The sequence below is a fragment of the Procambarus clarkii genome, chromosome 35 (assembly GCF_040958095.1).
Source record: "Procambarus clarkii isolate CNS0578487 chromosome 35, FALCON_Pclarkii_2.0, whole genome shotgun sequence".
In the NCBI taxonomy this organism is placed as follows: Eukaryota; Metazoa; Arthropoda; class Malacostraca; order Decapoda; family Cambaridae; genus Procambarus; species Procambarus clarkii.
The window spans coordinates 9,043,070-9,063,075 of record NC_091184.1 but is presented as its reverse complement, the minus strand read 5'-3'; the positions used below and the strand labels follow the sequence as shown (position 1 = coordinate 9,063,075).

Sequence of the window (20,006 nt, the reverse complement as noted above, 5' to 3'; positions counted from 1 at the left end):
GCTAAGCAAGTTACAATCTTGATGAGCTAGTTACAAAATTCAGTATAAGTCAGTCACATCAACAATGGGTTCGAGATCGACCATAAGTACAGTTTCTATATTAATGCAACTGACATATGTGGAGAGCTAGTGTCACAATTTATATGTTTGGCCTGCACACCGCCCCCCATCCAGTGGGCAGCGGTGGATAGGTTACAATCACTTAGTTACTACCTACAGTTAGCAAACTGGGGATATTTGGCTAAAATTTCTGGTAGCAGATCATTTTGAATGAAATGTTTACACATCTCTGGAACATTGGTTAAAGAATTGTCTCTGAATTCACGTATCTTTCGCACTCCATCACATAGTGACGGAGGAGTGCGAATAATGTTTTTTGACACAGTTTACATTTGGTCAGGTCTACATCAGCAGATAATGAGAATTCCCAGAGATACTTGTAACCGAGTCTAAGCCGAGCAGTAGTAACATCTAGAAGTCTGCTGATTTTATTGGATGAACCATAGATGTGTGGCTCCTCTTGCATGATAGTATGATGATAGATGGAATTACTGGTGTCGATTTTACTTTGCCTCAGATCTACAAGATCTTGTTGAAGTTCTCGGTGTACTGCTGCTCTCAGATTGCGCATTGACAATCCAAGGTTACACTCAACGGCTCCTTTAAAGGCAGATTCTTTGGCTAACTTATCAGCTCTATCATGCATTCGGAGGACCAACATGAGATGGAGACCACATGCAATAGGACTCTGTTGCCATCATTAATAATTTTGTTGTATTTGTGTCTAGCTTCGGACACGAGAATGTTACAGTTATGTCTTAAAGAGTTGAGAGCAATTAAGGATGATGAAGAGTCACTTACAATTAATGTATCAAGTTTGGAGACTTGTACACATTTCAGTGCAAGGATCAAGGCAAATAGTTCGGTCTGAAGGGTAGAGGCCATATTGTTTATACGGACTCCCCACTCAAAATATAAGCCATCGCCCATTGTCAGGACAACTGCACTTCCAGCTGCACCTGTGGTGCGGTGTAGGGAACCATCAGTGTATATGATTTAAGAGAGAGAATGGTCTGTGGACAGAGCATCAATATGCAGGAAAGTGCCGTAGTTGTCTCTCTTGGTACAAATCATAAGCCTGATACATTCTGAGTTGGGTTCCAGTTTTAGTCATCCATTTGGAACAATGTTGGCCTTCAATAAAGAAATGCTGGAGGGCTTCTGTGCAAGGGTTAGGATGAGTTAGTCTAAGCATTTTTATACCAATTTGACAGTTAATTTCAGTAACACAATCAACATCGCTCAGAATATTAAGTTCTTTTCTCATGTTAAGTATCTTTGTGGTACGAGGGCACCCAAGGATAATCTTCAAGGCTTCGTTCTGCAGTTTTTCAAGCCCCTCAAGCTTTCTTTCAGGCATCAAAACAAGCAGAGGTGCAGCATAATCCACTAAAGATCTGATGTATGCAAGGTACATCATTTTGACAATTACAAAAATACAAATACAAATATTTATTCAGGTAGAGTACATACATACAAGGTGAGATACAAAAGTTGATGGATTTATAGATAGAGCTAGTATATACAATGCCTAAAGCCACTATTACGCAAAGCGTTTCGGGCAGGAAAAACACTAAAGACTAAAACTTAATACTAATTGAGATTAAAGTATAAAATGTGTTGAGAAAAATAAGAAAAAATTAAAAAGGAGGGGGGGAACATGGCAGAAAAAAAAACAAAAATACAATTTGGTGAACAAACAGCATTGTTTAAAATCGTAGACATGGGTTGACATTCAGGGGTGAGGTAGGTTACAGGGAGTTAATTAGGTAGTACTTAGTTTTTATCTTAAACTGGTTGGGAGAGGTACAGTCTTTAACATAGTTGGGAAGGTCATTCCACATTCTGGGTCCCTTGATTTGTAAAGCATTTCTAGTTTGACTAAGTCGTACTCGTTGTTGTTATAGATTCAGCTACTCGGAAACAAGTTCCAAGTAGCACGGGCTATGGTGAGCCCGTAACTTACCTGGCACAGGAGCGGGGCAAGAAGCACGGGCTATGGTTAGCCTGAAGTCGTACTCCTGGAATATCAAATAAGTATTTGTTTCTGGTGTGGTGCTCATGGGATCTGTTACAACCTTCTAGGAAGCTTTTAAGGTCAGGATTGACATTACAGTTCAGCGTTTTATATATATAAAATACACATGAGAGAATGTGCAGTGACTTAATATCTAACATATTCAGAGATTTGAGTAGGGGTACCGAGTGATGTCTGGGGCCAGAGTTAGATATTATGCTAATAGCAGCTTTGTGTTGAGTAATTAGAGGACGTAAATGATTTTGGGTAGTAGAACCCTAAGCACAAATACCATAGCTGAGATAAGGATAGATGAGAGAGTGATAGAGTGTCACAAGGGCAGGGCGAGGTACATAATATCTGATCTTAGAAAGAATGCCAACAATTTTTGAAACTTTTTGGGGATATATTTAGAATGTGTCCCTGGCAATTCAGCTTGCGGACAATGAGAACGCCAAGGAAATTGCCATCTACTTTGTTACAAATTTGAGTATTGTTAATCCTGAGATTTATTTGATTTGAGGATTTATTGCCAAACAAAATATAGAAAGTTTTGTCAATATTGAGGGTGAGTTTGTTGGCAGTTAGCCAGTGATGGACTTTATTTAGTTCAGTATTTACTGTGACATTTAGAGCAAGGGGATCAGGAATGGAGTAAATGAAGGTTGTGTCGTCAGCAAATAGAATTGGTTTGAGATGTTGGGAGGCATTTGGAAGATCATTAATGTAGATGAGAAAGAGGAGAGGGCCAAGTATGCTGCCCTAGTGAACACCAATGTTGATGGGTAGGGTGGGAGAAATTGAATTATTCACAGAAACATATTGGAGCCTGTCAGTAAGGTAAGACTTAATGTATTGCAGGGTGTGACCTCTGACTCCATAATGTTGTAATATAAGAAGAAGGTTTTGGTGGTTGACAGTATCTAAAGCCTTACGCAGGTCCACAAATAACCCAACAGCGAACTCATTTTTATAAAGAGCTGCATGTATCAAGTTAATCATACTAATAAGCGCATCGTTAGTGCTTTTTAGGGGTCTGAAGCCATACTGGCAAGAGCTAAGTATACTGTGTTTGGCTAGATAAGAGTAAAGGTGCTTGTAGATAAGTTTTTCAAATATTTTGGACAAGTTTGGCAGAATTGATATAGGTCTGAAGTTGTTAACATCAGTGGGATCACCACATTTGTGGACAGGGGTTACTCTTGCTTTTTTTAGAATTTCTGGAAAGGTTTGGAGTTCAAGTGACTTGTTGAAGAGCAATGCAATAGCAGGAGCTAAAGTTCTGGAGGCTTTTTTGTAAATAAGAGTTGGTATCTCCTCAAGGGCACTAGACTTGGTTTTAAGGTTAAGGATTATGTCAGTAACATCAGTGGAATTAGTAGGCATTAGGTACAGAGACTGTGGATAGTTACCTGTAAGATTGTCCTGAATATTAGTACTGGACTGTACTAATTTGGACTTAACTCGACTGGACTTAAAGACTGTACCTCTCCCAACCAGTTTAAGATAAAAACAAAGTACTACCTTATTAACTCCATGTAACCTACCTCACCCCCAAAATGTCAACCCATGTCTACTACTTGAAACAATGCTGTTTGTTGACCAAATTGTATTTTTGCTTTTTTTTCTTCCAAGTTTACCCCGCCCCCTTTTTTCATTTTTTCTTATTTTTTCTCAACACAATTTATACTTTAATCTCAATTAGTATTAAGTTTTAGTCTTAGTGTTTTTCCTGCCCCGAAACGCTTTGTGTAATAGTGGCTTTAGGCATTGTATGTACTAGCTATATCTATAAATCTATAAATTTTGTATCTCACCTTGCATGTATGTACTCTACCTGAATAAATATTTGTATTTGTATTTGTATTTGGAAGATAGAATATCATTTGCAAGGGATGACCCAATGGAAGAGAAGAACCTATTGAACTCAAGAGCAGTGTCAAAAGGCTGAAAACAGACCATCATTATTTGACAGGAATATTGGTTTGTTATTTAAAATCTTCTTTGATCCCAATATTTGTGAAATTGTGCTCCATGTTTTCTTAATGTTGCCCTTTGTGTGGGTAAATTTATCTTCGTAGTATTTAATTTTGGCTCTCCTAATTATTTTAGATAGCAATGACGAGTAATTCTTTGAAAATTCTTTGGAAACGATTCCTAACCTATACTTCTCAAGGTCATGTTTTTTATTAATGGATTTAAGTATCCCCTTTGTAAGCCAAGGATTATTTAGCCTTTTAGTTGTGACTTGTTTCGTTAGCATAGGACAGTGGGTGTTATAAAGGTTGAGAGTTTTTTGAAGAAAAGATTGCACTGCTAGGTTCTAGTAGGTCTAGTGATTAAGGGTATGAGGAAGCAACAATCTCCAACAACAACAACAAGAAATAACCCTCCTCCGCGAGGATATTAGAAACTACAAGGCTAGCCAAGACCAACTACAGCATGATTTGAATGATCTCCATGAGGAAAACAACCTTCGGAAAACTGATGAAGCCTTAAAAAAGCAGGAGGAAGCTCTCAGCAAAATGACTGCATGTATCAGTACATTTTCAGCTCAACGTTCCGTCTCCCAGGAGGAACAAGACCAGCAAAAGCTGCTAGACTCTGTTATCGTGTCGTCCCAAGATATACCTGTGGAACATGAAGGTGAAAATTGTTTCGAAATAGCTCAGGATCTCTTAAAAAACAAATTGCAGCTCAGTCTAAACAAAACTGACGTTATTGCTGCCTACAGAGTAGGCAAAAAGAATCCATCAGGTCTAAATCAACGGAAAATTCGCCTGAAGCTGTCTTCCCAGTTCACGAAATCCAATCTAGTCCGGACAGCTGCATCCCAACGGAAGGGATTATACATCAACGAGTGCTTGACCAGGAACAGACAGCAAATCCTCTACCGCCTGCGTCAAATCCGGCAACAAAACCCAGATGCTATTCTTCAGTGCTTCGTTAGAGATGGTCTGATAAAGGTGAGAAAAACCGCAGAGGGCAAAATGTTTACAATTACTAGAGAAGAAAACCTCAACACTTTCCTCTCCCAATGTGGTTTGTCTCACCTTATCACTCCCAGTGAATTAACTTAATTAACCCCCTGTCATCTAGTGGGGCTAGGTATCCTAAGTCTCCTTGGTTCATTTTCTGACTTAATTTTTAACTTACTCTTACCTAGTCATTTACCGAAATTATTCAATTGAGTTATTAAGTAGTTCTTCAGGTCTTTTTAATTATACAGTCATTACTGAACTATCTATAGTTATTAATCATTAGCTTAAATTTGCCTATGTTTATTATTCAACTTTTCTTTGATTTCATTTATTACCTAGGTTGCCTAGCCTCGCCATACTCCCTTGCTCCATTGTACCCCTGGCTTTGCCTGCATCTCAAATTGCAAATTGTTACTTACAGTGTACCTGAGAGTACTCGTAAGCAATCTACCTCATTTTTTTTCATTTTTGCTCAATTTGTTTATTTTGTATTGCTTAGTCTTGCTTATATTTTTTGTTTTGTATCTCTATATCTTGTGTTTTGTATAGTCCATGTTTATAGTGTTTTTTCTTTAATCTCATTAATTACCTAGGTTGCCTAGCCTAGCCATACTCCCTTACTCCATTGTACCCTTGTAAGCCCCTTTTGTGTTTGTTTTGTACAGTATTGTGTATATATTTTTCCCTATTTTATAGCTTATTTCTACTTATTTCTGATTCTACAATCAGCTTTTTTTATGCAGTACAAGTATAGACCCAGAACTTAACCTCTTATCCACTATCTATGACAATAATCACTTTAATGATCTAAATTGCAGATATTTTGCAGCACATGATGTAAACAATGTATTAACTCATAATCACAATATCTCTGTAATCAATTTGAACGTTAGATCCCTAGGTAAACACTTCGATGATGTTAGTGCCTTGATTGAAACTATTGGCAACAAATTCTCTTTTATTATACTTACTGAAACATGGTTGAAAGAGGATACTACTCAACTCTTTAACATGCCTAACTACTCAGCAATTCACAACTGTCGTCAACTTCAGAGAGGTGGTGGCACTGCTCTTTACTACCACCAAGAACTAACATGCTTAAAAGAAATTAGTAACTAGAGACTGCTATGGGGAGTATATCTTCGCCAGCTTCAGAGTCAAGGGTGCCGAGTCTGTCCTGTCTGTGGGTGCAGTCTATAGAATTCCCAACACTGATGTGTCTGAATTCAACTCAAACCTTAGAAATCTAATACTTGATAACAGACTGAACAAAAACCACCTAATTATCGCAGGGGACTTTAATATTGACCTCTGCGAGCCAGAACACCCTACTGCTGTTAGCTTCCTCAACTGTATGAATTCCTGCTTCCTCATACCCTTAATCACTAGACCTACTAGAATCACTGATAGCACTGCCACGACTCTAGATCACATCTGGACCAACATAACCTCTCCGCTTACTTCAGGTATAATCACCGATAGCACTACAGACCATTACCCCACATTTCTCTTAACTAACATTATCAAACCACCTCTAGAAACAAGGGAGTTAAGCTTTAGGCTGCACAATGAAACTGCTATAAACAATTTTATAACTGCTGCTGATAATGTCAACTGGGAGTCCGAGTTAGGTAACATAGGGGACATCAACCTAGCAGTGCAATCTTTTCTACAAACAACTCTTAGCCTTTATAACACCCACTGTCCTAGGCTTACAAAACAAGTCACAAGCAAAAGGCTTAACAATCCTTGGCTTACAAAGGGAATACTGAAATCCATTAACAAAAAACACGACCTTGAGAAGAAGTATAGGTTAGGAATTGTCTCCAAAGAATTCTCAAAGAATTACTCATTATTGCTATCTAAGATAATTAGACGAGCCAAAACTAAATACTACGAAGATAAATTTACCCAAATAAAGAGCAACATTAAACAAACTTGGAGCACAATTTCACAAATATTGGGATCAAAGAAATCTTTAAATAACAAACCGACTCTCCTGTCTAATAACGATGGTCAGCTTTCAGCCTCTGATTCTGCTATTGAGTTCAATAGGTTCTTCTCTTCCATTGGTTCATCCCTTGCAAATGATATTCCATCTTCCAGTACTGACATTAAGGACTATCTTACAGGTAACTATCCACAGTCTCTGTACCTAAAGCCTATTAACTCCACTGACGTCAATGAGATAATCCTTTCCCTTAAAACCAAGTCTGGTGCCCTTGAGGAGATACCAACTTTAATTTACAAAAAAGCCTCCAGATCTTTAGCCCCTGCTATTGCTTTGCTCTTCAACAAGTCACTTGAACTCCAAACCTTTCCAGATATTCTAAAAAAAGCGAGAGTAACGCCTGTCCACAAATGTGGTGATCCCACAGATGTTAACAACTACAGACCTATATCAATCCTGCCAAACTTGTCAAAATTTTTGAAAAACTAATATATAAGCAGCTTTACTCATATCTAGCCAAACTCAATATACTTAGCCCTTGCCAATATGGCTTCAGACCCAAAAAAAGCACTAACGATGCACTTATTAGTATGCTTAACTCGATTCATACAGCTCTTGATAAAAATGAGTTCCCTGTTGGGTTATTTGTGGACCTGCGTAAAGCTTTTGATACTGTCAACCACCATAACCTTCTTCTTAAATTACATCATTATGGAGTCAGAGGACACTCCCTACAATACCTCGAGTCCTACCTTACTGACAGGCTCCAATATGTTTCTGTGAATAATACAATTTCTCCCACCCTACCCATCAACATTGGTGTTCCTCAGGGCAGCATACTTGGCCCTCTCCTCTTTCTCATCTACATTAATGACCTTCCAAATGCCTCCCAACACCTCAAACCAATTCTATTTGCTGACGACACAACCTTCATTTACTCCAGTCCTGACCCTCTTGCTCTAAATGCCACAGTAAATACTGAGCTAAATAAAGTCCATCTTTGGCTAACTGCCAACAAACTCACCCTTAACATTGACAAAACTTTCTATATTCTGTTTGGCAATAAATCCTCTAGTCAAATAAATCTCAAAATAAACAATACCCAAATTTGTAACAAATTAGATGGCAAATTCCTTGGCATTCTCATTGACCACAAGCTGAATTTCCAGGGACACATTCTAAATATATCAAAAAAAGTTTCAAAAACTGTGGGCATTCTTTCTAAGATCAAATATTATGTACCACGCCCTGCCCTGGTGACTCTCTATTACTCCCTTATCTATCCTTATCTCAACTATGGTATTTGTGCTTGGGGTTCTACTACCCAAAATCACTTACGTCCTCTAATTACCCAACACAAAGCTGCTATTAGAACAATACCCAACTCTGGCCCCAGACATCACTCGGTACCCCTACTCAAATCTCTGAATATGTTAGATATTAAGTCACTGCACATTCTCTCATGTGTATTATACATATATAAAACGCTAAACTATAATGCCAATCCTGATCTCAAAAGCTTCATAGAAGGTTGTAACAGAACCCATGAGCACCACACCAGAAATAAATACAGTTTTGATATTCCTAGAGTACGACTTAATCAAACTAGAAATGCTCTGCAAATCAAGGGGCCCAGAATGTGGAATGACCTTCCCAACCATGTTAAAGACTGTACCTCTCTCAACCAGTTTAAGATAAAAACTAAACACTACCTAATAAATTCCCTGTAATCTACCTCACTCCTCTATTGTCAACCCATGTCTGTTATTTTCTTTTTTTTAATCAACACTGTTTGTCAACCTATTGTATTTGTGCTGCTTTTTCAGTCATGTTCCCCCTTTTTTTTTATCTTTATTTGTATTTGTTCTCAACACTTTTTATTCTTTATGCTCAATTAGTATTAAGTTCTAGATATTAATGTTTTTCTTGCCCGAATCGCATTGCGTAATAGTGGCTTTAGGCATTGTATGTACTAGCTCTATCTATATATCAATCCATTAATGTAACATCACTTGTATGTATATACCTTACCTGAATAAACATCTGAATCTGAATCTGAATTGTGGGGTTCAGTCCCTGAGCCCATTATGTGCCTCTGTAACCCTTTCCACTACCGCCCACAAGATGGGTATGGGGTGCATAATAAATGAACTAAACTAAAACTTCTTTATTGACAGCAGAGGAGCGTTAGAGTCTTTAAATAGCAGACGCCCAGTATATCAGAATATTGTGATAGAGTGTAGAGAGAATGTTAAGAGACTAGAAAAAACTGGGTATAAAGTAAGATTCATGTGGATCCCTTCACATGTGGGAATACTGTTGAATGAGGTAGTTGATGACATAGCGAAGAGAGCCACTGAAAAAACTCTTGTTGATGTTGTATGTCAGTTAACCTTGAAACAAATAAAAACAAGACTCAAGGTGATTCAGGAGGGTGAAGAAATGATAAAGAGAATGGCAATGGTGGACAGTAGTAACACACTTAAGAATTATTCAATAATAAATACAAATTTGTCCTTCACTTATGGTAAAGGAAAGTCTACTTGGAAGGATTCAATTTACATGAGATTACGATTAGGATATAAATATATCTGGCAATACGGTGTTGATGTCAGTGAAAAAGATAAGGAGTGTAAATTATGTAGTATGCCGTACGCCCACACCTTAGAACATTATGTATTAGAGTGTCAACTTATTGAAAAATATAGAAATAAGGAAATAAATAGTGTACCACATCAAATTGTTTGGATGTGTGATAATGGTATAATAGACAGTATACTTAGGAGCTACAAGAATTTTGCCCCAAGAATGTAACAATTATATGCTGTACTTGCTGTATGCAATGTTAAATGGGATTCTTGTACTGTTATATGTCTATTTGTACTCACTGAATTTGTGCGCCCCTTGAGGGACTTGAAGTAGAGGGGGGTAGAAATAGCCTAAGCTACTCTATCCCTTTGAGATGTATTTATTGCTTATCTCAATAAACATACTTGAACTTGAATTATGAAAGATATTACAGAATTAGGAGGAATTATCAATCATGGTTAAGCACTTATGTTAAAATTAACGTCAATTGAGAACAGAGAATAAGTCTTGTATGTTACCTAAGAAGCATTTGACTTCAGTAAGATTTGTATATATGAAAAAGTATTTCGTCATTGGAAAATAAGTACCCAGTCTAGTTTCCTAAATCATGTAATTAGTGAAATACAAGTGCTACTGAATATTGTAATTAATCTGGCTCTTGTATCTAGATAAATCCCAATTGTTTTGGAATAATAAAGTCACCTTCAGTGACAAATACTGGATTTTAGTTAATAATCATTTTCAAAGATTAATCTGGCAACTAGCCTGGGTCAGCCTGTGAGAGGTCAGTGTGGAGAGGTTAGTTAGTGTGTGTTGGAAGCTTCCTGGGGGTCAACATCTCTCAGAGAGTAAGGCTGAACAACTGGCCTGGGTCAGCCTGTGAGAGGTCAGTGTGGAGAGGTTAGTTAGTGTGTGTTGAAGGCTTCCTGGGGGTCAACATCTCTCAGAGGGTAAGACTGAACAACTAGCCTGGGTCAGCCTGTGAGAGGTCAGTGTGGAGAGGTTAGTTAGTGTGTGATGGAGGCTTCCTGGAGGTCAACATCTCTCAGAGAGTAAGGCTGAACAACTAGCCTGGGTCAGCCTGTGAGAGGTCAGTGTGGAGAGGTTAGTTAGTGTGTGTTGGAGGCTTCCTGGGGGTCAACATCTCTCAGAGAGTAAGGCTGAACAACTGGCCTGTCTGTGGTGTTTAAGGTATCTGTCTCTGAAGTTTTAGTACAGTGTAGAGTCCACATCATTTTTGTATTCAGTATTCAGTTTAGGAAGTGTTCAGATAGAACGTTTGAAACTTACCATTATTTTCAGTGTTAATCTTTGCTGTAATAAATCTGTTATAGAATTTGTGGTGTTTAGTGGAATTTCCCCAACGATAATTTTTCATTGTTGTTGATCTTAAGTCCCCGTGTTTGAAACTTGGGTTCCCCCTGTAAGCCTGCTGCTGCTTTAGATTCAGCTACTTACAACAAAAGTTCCAAAGTAACACGGGCTATGGTGAACCCGTAGTGGACTTACCTGGCACAGGAGCGGGGCTATAACTGCCCTGTAAGCCAGCAAGCATTTATTTAATACCAAAGATAGTCCCTTTATACTTAGATTTAATTCCCACACTAACGTCGAAATCTTATCCCATCCTTTTCCGATAACTGGGGATCCATTTTCGGGGTTTATGCCTAGTTGAGGGTATCCTGCTCCACCGTCAATTGAGGAAACTAATCAGTGGGTAGCAGGTGGTGGCGGAGAACTTCAGAGTTGCAGTATAACATAGAAGGGTACAGTATCCTCCAGCCGTGACATCTAAACTGTCAAATGTTTAGATCTTGACGAGGTGAACTATTATAGGCTACACAGCACATACTCTGGTTCCTGTATATAGTTTTACTTAGTAACGACCAGCATTTAACCAGGAAAGTGAGGGTTAAAGGCTAGCCCCCCTTACACCAGTAGAACAGTCCAGGGTCCCGGTAGTACAGTCCAGGGTCCCGGTAGTACAGTCCAGGGTCCTGATAGTACAGTCCAGGGTCCCGGTAGTAGAGTCCAGGGTCCCGGTAGTAGAGTCCATCACAAGTCAACAATTTGGACGATGTCAATCCGGACACTTTCTTCAAAAGGTCAGATGTAATACGAACGAGGAGCAAAGGGTTCAAGCTCAACAAGCCACAATGTAGGACAGAAAACAGGAGAGGCTTCTTCACCCGTATGGTTGTAAACCCGTGGAACAGCCTACCCGCCAAGGAGTAGGTAAGGTAAACACCAAAACTCTACTGGGTTTTAAAATACAGATAGAAAAGATCATCCAGGCAAATGGGTAGGACCTTTGACAAGCCGCCAACTTCCTGTCCTCGTTGAGGCCACCAGTATTAGTGGCTCTCAGGTTAAACGTCAGCAAAGATCAGTAACCAAAGAAAATGGGAAGAGCACCGTGGCGGGTAAGCGAGCGAGCGAGTGACGTCATCACAACAAAGGTTGCTATAGACGTCTCCACGACTCGTGAAGTTCGCCTCTCTTAAAGACCTGTGTCCACAATACCCGCCAAATTGTCCCTCCCACAGTACTCTCAGGACACTTGTGACAGTGTAAGTGTGTGGTGAGGCCACACCATTGAGGATATACCACGAGGGAGAGACAAAACTGTTGAAGGAAGGAGTCACTGGCTCCACCTGACCACCTTGTTCCTCGCACTCTCATCATCCGTAAGTTCTTGAGTACTTTCTGCTCCACCATTGTCTTACACCTCAACATGCAATTGTTGGGGTGTGGAAATAGGCCTATGGCAGTGTTGGGGTGTGGACATTGGCCTATCGAATATGATAATTTTTATAATAATAATAATAATAATAGAGAAAATCTACTGGGACTGTGTGGTGTTGCAAACCCATGACCAAGGCATTGCCAGCTGCATACTCTACCACTGTACCACCACTGACTTCCTAAAAGTCTTACAATCAGATTTCTACTGATATCACAGGAAGTCCTGAAGCCAGGCCAAGTTTTACGTAAGGCCCCTAAGCACTCAGGTGAAGGGGTTAAGTATTGTAGTTGAACACCGTATGCCCATCTTCAGATACACAGAAAATCGCACTAAGGAGATATACATCAATGAACGATCCACTGGGGCTGTGAGGTGACGCAAACATTGCAGGTTCGCATCGCCTCACAGCCCGAGTGAATTTTCTCATTGATGTATATCACGTTAGTGTGATTTTATGTGTGTAAATAATAATATTAAAAATATTATTATTATTCAAAAGATTGTGTACAAAGAACATAAGAGTAATAAATGAATAATGGCTTTACCATTGTGATCATTGCTGTCTTCTTATATGTGCTATCAATCTGCTGTATGGTGTCTGTTAATCTTGTTTAAATTAACAATCAAGTTGACAATGTAATCAACCAGAGCTTTAATAAACCAATGTGCTTTAATATACTTACTATTCTCTCATCTCATTTTTTTTTCTTGCAATGTATGTTATCATTTTATTAATTCTGCTAGAATTTACCTACTTAAAATTAGCTGTTAGGTAATAGTTAGATAATGACCTGCCCGAAACACTGCGCGTACTAGTGGCTTTACAAGATTGTAAATACTATGCTATGTATTCTCTAACACAATGTACCTTCTTGTATATAAATTAAATAAATAAATCAATCCATAAGGGCCGTGAAGAGGGTTCGAACCTACATCAGAGAAGATCCCAGACGCTCCTTAACCACTTAACTGCGCCAACCGAGAATACGCGGTTTGCCAACCGAGAAAGCTCATTTTGATTTTTTCGTACCCATTCTAAATGTGTGCGAGGTTGGTTGTGTACGAAATGGACTCTTAGGACCTCCAGTGAGAGGTAGCCATCTAGGAAAAAATTCCCCTTATGCCCTAGGGCTGCTGGCTGGGTTAGTACCGAGTGACACACGCGCCTCTGGCTCCCAAACACCTGTCCGACGCAAGTTGAAAGATCGTGCTTTGTCGGTGAAATTCAAACCTTAATGTTTAAAGAATATAAGGGTCATAATATTGGTGAAGCTAGACGCAATAGGACCTAACACAAAGATCAGATGCAAGTGATACAGCACCTATGAGGACGATACAGCGAGCGTATCCAGTTGTAGCTCTGAGCGCCACCCTTGCCCATCTATGCTATCTCCAATTTATTTAGATGATACATAGATGAATCGTTTTCTGCATTCATTGATGATGCATCTGATACAAGTAGCATAGATGAGCAGTGTTAGCGGCTTCCATGGTGGTGTTTTCCATAGATATTTTCAAGAATAGCTGAATCTCTTCTTTACTGACGGACACTCTTTGAGGCTGGCTGAATCTCTTCTTGTGTGGGACCTTACAAGGGGATCTTTTCATGACTACCTTACAAATTGATCTTTCCCTGTAATCTTTTCAAGACTACCTTACATTTTACAAGCTTGGCTACATACTACCTACAGGTACTAATGCCAAGGGTGTACATGAGTGCGTTATTTGCAAGCACACAGAACAAAGAAACAGGAAGCGAAATTCTATCTGTACCTGGTGCAACGAGAGCGAAGTTGCGCTGTGTACCCTGGACTACTTCATTGATTATTACTCACTTCCGAAGTACTGAGTGTGTAATACAGTGTGTTACTGTGTAAATAGTGTGTGAAACTGTACATATTGTAATTTTAGTGAATTTTTAACACGTAATATTGCGACAATAAACATTTATTGTGGACACATTACTGACACATGTATCACAGTTTCATGGAACATTATGAACATTCTGCTGTATACATATTGTAAAGGATACAAATATGCATCATATATGCACACAAGCATAAGAAATATTGCCAGAACAACCGTGGACATTTTCAAGAGGAAACTAGATTTATTCCTCCAAGGAGTGCCGGACCAACCGGGCTGTGGTGGGTATGTGGGCCTGTGGGCCGCTCCAAGCAACAGCCTGGTGGACCAAACTCTCACAAGTCAAGCCTGGCCTCGGGCCGGGCTTGGGGAGTAGAAGAACTCCCAGAACCCCATCATCCAGGTATCAACCAGGTATACGATAAAAAAACAAACAAATAAAACCAAATTGGAAATACATAAAACAGATAATTGAAAATATATTTGTGCCAACATCTGGTGCTTGAATGGCCCGCGCGACCGTGTCTGGGCGTGTCACGCATGGGCGACCAGCCCCTGATGACATCACAACGCACCTTGTCCACATCCCCAGAGCCAAAGTAAGTGGAATTTGGTATTTATTTTTACATAGATATTGTGAGAGTTTTAAGTGGTGGAATAAATGAAATTGTTATAAGGAATTGAGCTCGGAAAATTTCTAAGAATTTTCTTTATTCTTTAACCTTTATTCCTGTCGTGATATTCAATTAGGTCGCCTGAGGAAGGACTTGCTTAGCTAATACACCAGTGTAGTAAGCAGCTCATTCCTCACTTTGGGACCATGTATGAACAATTGACTAGGCGCGAGCAAACGCCGAGACCCCAATGAAAATTGAAATCCCCTCCACTTGGTCGTCGACCTTCGCCAATCGCTGAAGCGAATCTAACGAGTAGGTCCTGGGCTCTCACAACAATAATTTATTGTTATGTGGTGCCGTATATTTGGTCCAAAACTCAGAATCGGTCTCAATTTTATTAGTCGAGTGTGAAGAACACATGCATAACAATAATAGTGTGTGGGGTGTAACGAAAAGACAGTGTTAACCATAACAACTTAGTTTATTCAATAAAGTACTAACTACTACAACAAAACAAAAAGAAATGTCAATGACGTTACTCGAAATCCTTCCTGTGACACTATCAATGACAGCTAGACACCAGCCCCTCGAACTGCATAATGAACTAACTCGAACATAAGCGTGAACACAGAGGCATCAATCAAGAAAAAAGAACTAACAGATCTATAATCACAATTACAACAAATGACACAGTGGGTTTTGAAACACGTCTCCAGTAACCTCCTAACTGTTCTACGCCTCAGTGCAGTCTACACCTGCAATGGCGGATGCAATGCAATCAAATCAATAGTCTTTCAATGACAACAATAACTAATGGGTTCACTGGCAACTCCAGCAAACCTTCCTCAAATTAATCCTTACGTTAACACTCCGTGCCACGGACGATCAACAATCAATAACAATTGATTTACGTTAATAACACAATAACATTTACGTTAATAACAAAATAGCATTTACGTTAATTTAATAACTCTTACAACTGTCACTAGTAACGCAGAAATTACACAACACTCTACCTGTCGAGCATTCAGTGAGAAAATCCCATTAATTAATCCCTGTACTACCAGACAGCTGATTAATCTCTTTACTAGTTACGTTAATTTACGTTAATCAGTTACTAATCACTCAGCGATGGTAAACTCTGATTTACAATGTCCAAAGTGCTAAGAGAACGGTAATCACTCGTGATTAGCTTTAGAGTAATTAATTATTATCCTCAAGATCAATAATTAAACAATAAAAATACGCAACCTTTCACACTGGCTCAGCAATTTACATTAAGGTATGAATTCCGTCTAAGCCTTCCATACTCAGACCAATTCAGGTGGCTAATAACAGTAATTAGCTCCACGTTTACGTTATTCTAAAATGACGTTACTCCTCCCACGAGTCAATCAAGTGCCGGTACTTCCGGACAGATAAATAATGACGTTACGTTAATGGAACAATGAAGCATTCGTGTGAGTCGATCAAACAAGGATCGAGGTTAATTATTTTGACTTCCTGAAACACGTCAATTACCCGGCCCACTGACCATTAATTACGACAGACAATACTGGTTGATACCTGGTTGATGGGGTTCTGGGAGTTCTTCTACTCCCCAAGCCCGGCCCGAGGCCAGGCTTGACTTGTGAGAGTTTGGTCCACTAGACTGTTGCTTGGAGCGGCCCGCAGGGCCACATACCCACCACAGCCCGGTTGGTCCGGCACTCCTTGGAGGAATAAATCTAGTTTCCTCTTGAAAAAGTCCACGGTTGTTCCGGCAATATTTCTTATGCTTGCTGGGAGGGTGTTGAACAACCGGGGACCTCTGATGTTTATACAGTGTTCTCTGATTGTGCCTATGGCACCCCTGCTCTTCACTGGTTCTATTCTGCATTTTCTTCCATGTCGTTCACTCCAGTACGTTGTTATTTTACTGTGTAGATTTGGTACTTGGCCCTCCAGTATCTTCCAGGTGTATATTATTTGATATCTCTCTCGTCTTCTTTCTAGTGAGTACATTTGGAGGGCTTTGAGACGATCCCAATAATTTAGGTGCTTTATCGCGTCTATGCTTGCCGTATATGTTCTCTGTATTCCCTCTATTTCAGCAATCTCTCCTGCTCTGAAGGGGGAAGTGAGTACTGAGCAGTACTCAAGACGGGACAACACAAGTGACTTGAAGAGTACAACCATTGTGATGGGATCCCTGGATTTGAAAGTTCTCGTAATCCATCCTATCATTTTTCTGGCTGTTCAATATTTGCTTGGTTATGCTCCTTAAACGTTAGGTCGTCAGACATTATTATTCCCAAATCCTTTACATGCTGTTTTCCTACTATGGGTACATTTGATTGTGTTTTGTACTCTGTATTATGTTTAAGGTCCTGATTTTTACCGTACCTGAGTACCTGGAATTTATCACTGTTAAACATCATGTTATTTTCTGATGCCCATTCGAAAACTTTATTAAGATCAGCTTGAAGTTTTTCAATGTCTTCAGCCGAGGTAATTTTCATACTGATTTTTGTGTCATCTGCAAAGAATGATACGAAGCTGTGACTTGTATTTTTGTCTATATCTGATATAAGAATAAGGAAAAGCAGCAGTGCAAGGACTGTACCCTGAGGTACAGAGCTTTTAACTGCACTTGGACTAGATTTTATATGGTTGACCGTTACTCGCTGAGTCCTGTTTGACAGAAAACCGAGTATCCAGCGTCCTACTTTACCGGTTATTCCCATTGACTTCATTTTGGGTGCTGTCACGCCATGGTCACATTTATCGAAAGCCTTTGCGAAGTCCGAGTATATCACATCAGCATTCTGTTTTTCTTCTAATGCCTCAGTGACTTTGTCGTAGTGCTCAAGTAGCTGTGAGAGGCACGATCTTCCCGCTCGAAATCCATGTTGGCCTGGGTTGTGAAGGTCATTGGTCTCCATGAAATTGGTGACCTGACTCCTAATCACTCTCTCAAATACTTTTATGATGTGCGATGTTAGTGCAACTGGTCTATAATTCTTTGCCAATGCTTTGCTCCCTCCCTTGTGTAGAGGGGCTATGTCTGCTACTTTAAGTGCATCTGGTATCTCCCCCGTGTCCAAGCTCTTCCTCCACACTATACTGAGTGCCTGTGCTACCGGCACTTTGCATTTCTTTATAAATATTGAATTCCATGAGTCTGGACCTGGGGCTGAGTGCATGGGCATGTTTTCAATTTCTCTTTCAAAATTTAGTGCGCTCGTGTTGATATCAGTTATGTTTACAGGGGTTTGAATATCCCGCATAAAGAAATTGTCTGGATCTTCCACTTTCATGTTTATTGGAGTGCTAAACATGTCCTCGTACTGCTTTTTTAGGATTTCACTAATTTCTTTGTCATCCTCCGTGTATGAACCTTCACTTGTATGAATAGGTCCAATACTGGCAGTGGTTTTTGCTTTTGATTTCGCATATGTGAAGAAATATTTTGGACTTTTCTTTATTTCCTGATTTGCTTTCTGTTCTAACTGCCTTTCTTCAGTTTCATATGAGTGTTTCAATTTTCGCTCGATTTCTTCAATCTCCCTATTTAAATTATTCCTTCTTTGACAGGAAATTTGTGTCTGCATAATCAGTTCCGTTATTTTTTTCCTGCGTTTGTAGTGTCGTCTGCGTTCTCTTTCTATGTTGGATCTCTTTCTGGCTTTCCTCAAGGAACATGTTTCAGACAGACTTGATACGCTTCCGAAGTCAGTTTTTCTATTCCTTCTGTAGGACTTGTATTACTTAGAACAGTTTCCCATGGAATGTTTGTAAGTTTCCTGTTTATTATCTCCCAGTCTATCCATTTATTATTAAAATTGAATTTACTGAATAGCCCCTCTCGCTTTATCAACGTTTTAGGTCTATTCTGAGTATTGATGGTCGTTTGCACTTCAATGAGCTTATGATCTGAGTATGTGGTATCTGATATTGTAATGTCTCTGATAATGTCTTCATTGTTCGTAAAGACCAGATCTAGAATATTTTCATTTCTCTAATTCTTATCCGGCTGACGGCTAGGCTCCTTGAGACTACCGAAGCTGCTTGCAGGAAAGTAAATTAACCCAAACGTATTCTACGTTACTCAAATTGTCAAAGAACAAATTCTCTTACAGCAATGGGCGTTCCCTTGGTTACGTTATATTAATTGCCTCGCATCACCTCACTGAATACTGGACTTCGATGTCCTACCAGATAAACAGGAGAATACATGTGTACCCAAGTACTCGTCTACAGCCGAGTTCACCCACGACAATGACAAATCACACTAACAAATCACAGTGATTTACGTTACAATGCGGTTGCAATGACAATTCTGCAGAACCTAGTAAAATAATATACAGGACATGAACCCTCTAGAACACTGCCCCACAATGACTTTACTGAACTGCAATCACATACGGTGATTGCTCAACTCTAGCAACAATCACCATCAAATAACAACCCCTTTGCAATAACATACTCGGCAAGTACTATAATTTCCAAATATTAGAATACTGCACACACTTACTTCCTGTTGCAAATGACCCCAGTGCTCTCAATAACCCCTAGAACATAGGTCCACACATTGCAATCACCACAGTAAATAACACAATAACACTAGGCACCGTGACACTACGATTATATATATATATATATAATTACTGCTGACACATGTAGCCTACAGTTATCAAACGTTATTGGGAACACTAAGGAGATCTCGCACTCCTTAAATCACATGGGTGAGTGATTTATCGATCCCGCATGCCGATAAACACTCTCGAGAGTTACGTTACTCGACAGAGCGATGGCGGTCTCTCCAGACAGCCTCGTCACTCACCAAATTCTACCAAAATTATGTTAATACTGCAACCACAATACATATATATATATATATATATATATATATATATATATATATATATATATATATATATATATATATATATATATATATATATATATAAATCACACTTGTCACATCCCTGGGAACAATACAAGAAATTAAGACCACACTGTGGTACACTCCATAATAATCATTGCCAGGAATCACTGACGTTACACACACATTAACCTGAGCGCTCAGTGTTGGAATTCCACACCTGCAAGACTACACATGGAAATGATATCACTCCATCCCACGGACGATCAAAAATGCTTTAATTATCACAATGGAATATAATTATTACATGGA

General features: G+C 39.3%; 1 protein-coding gene across 1 annotated transcript in view; it reads left to right on the top strand.

The window, feature by feature from the left end:
- The first annotated feature begins 12,064 nt into the window (after positions 1-12,064).
- LOC138371351 (uncharacterized) overlaps positions 12,065-20,006 on the top strand; it is a 202,604-nt gene continuing 194,662 nt past the window's right edge. The window contains exon 1 of the mRNA XM_069336139.1: positions 12,065-12,285. The gene's annotated coding sequence lies outside the window, so the exon portion shown is untranslated. The remainder of the gene's footprint in view (positions 12,286-20,006) is intronic.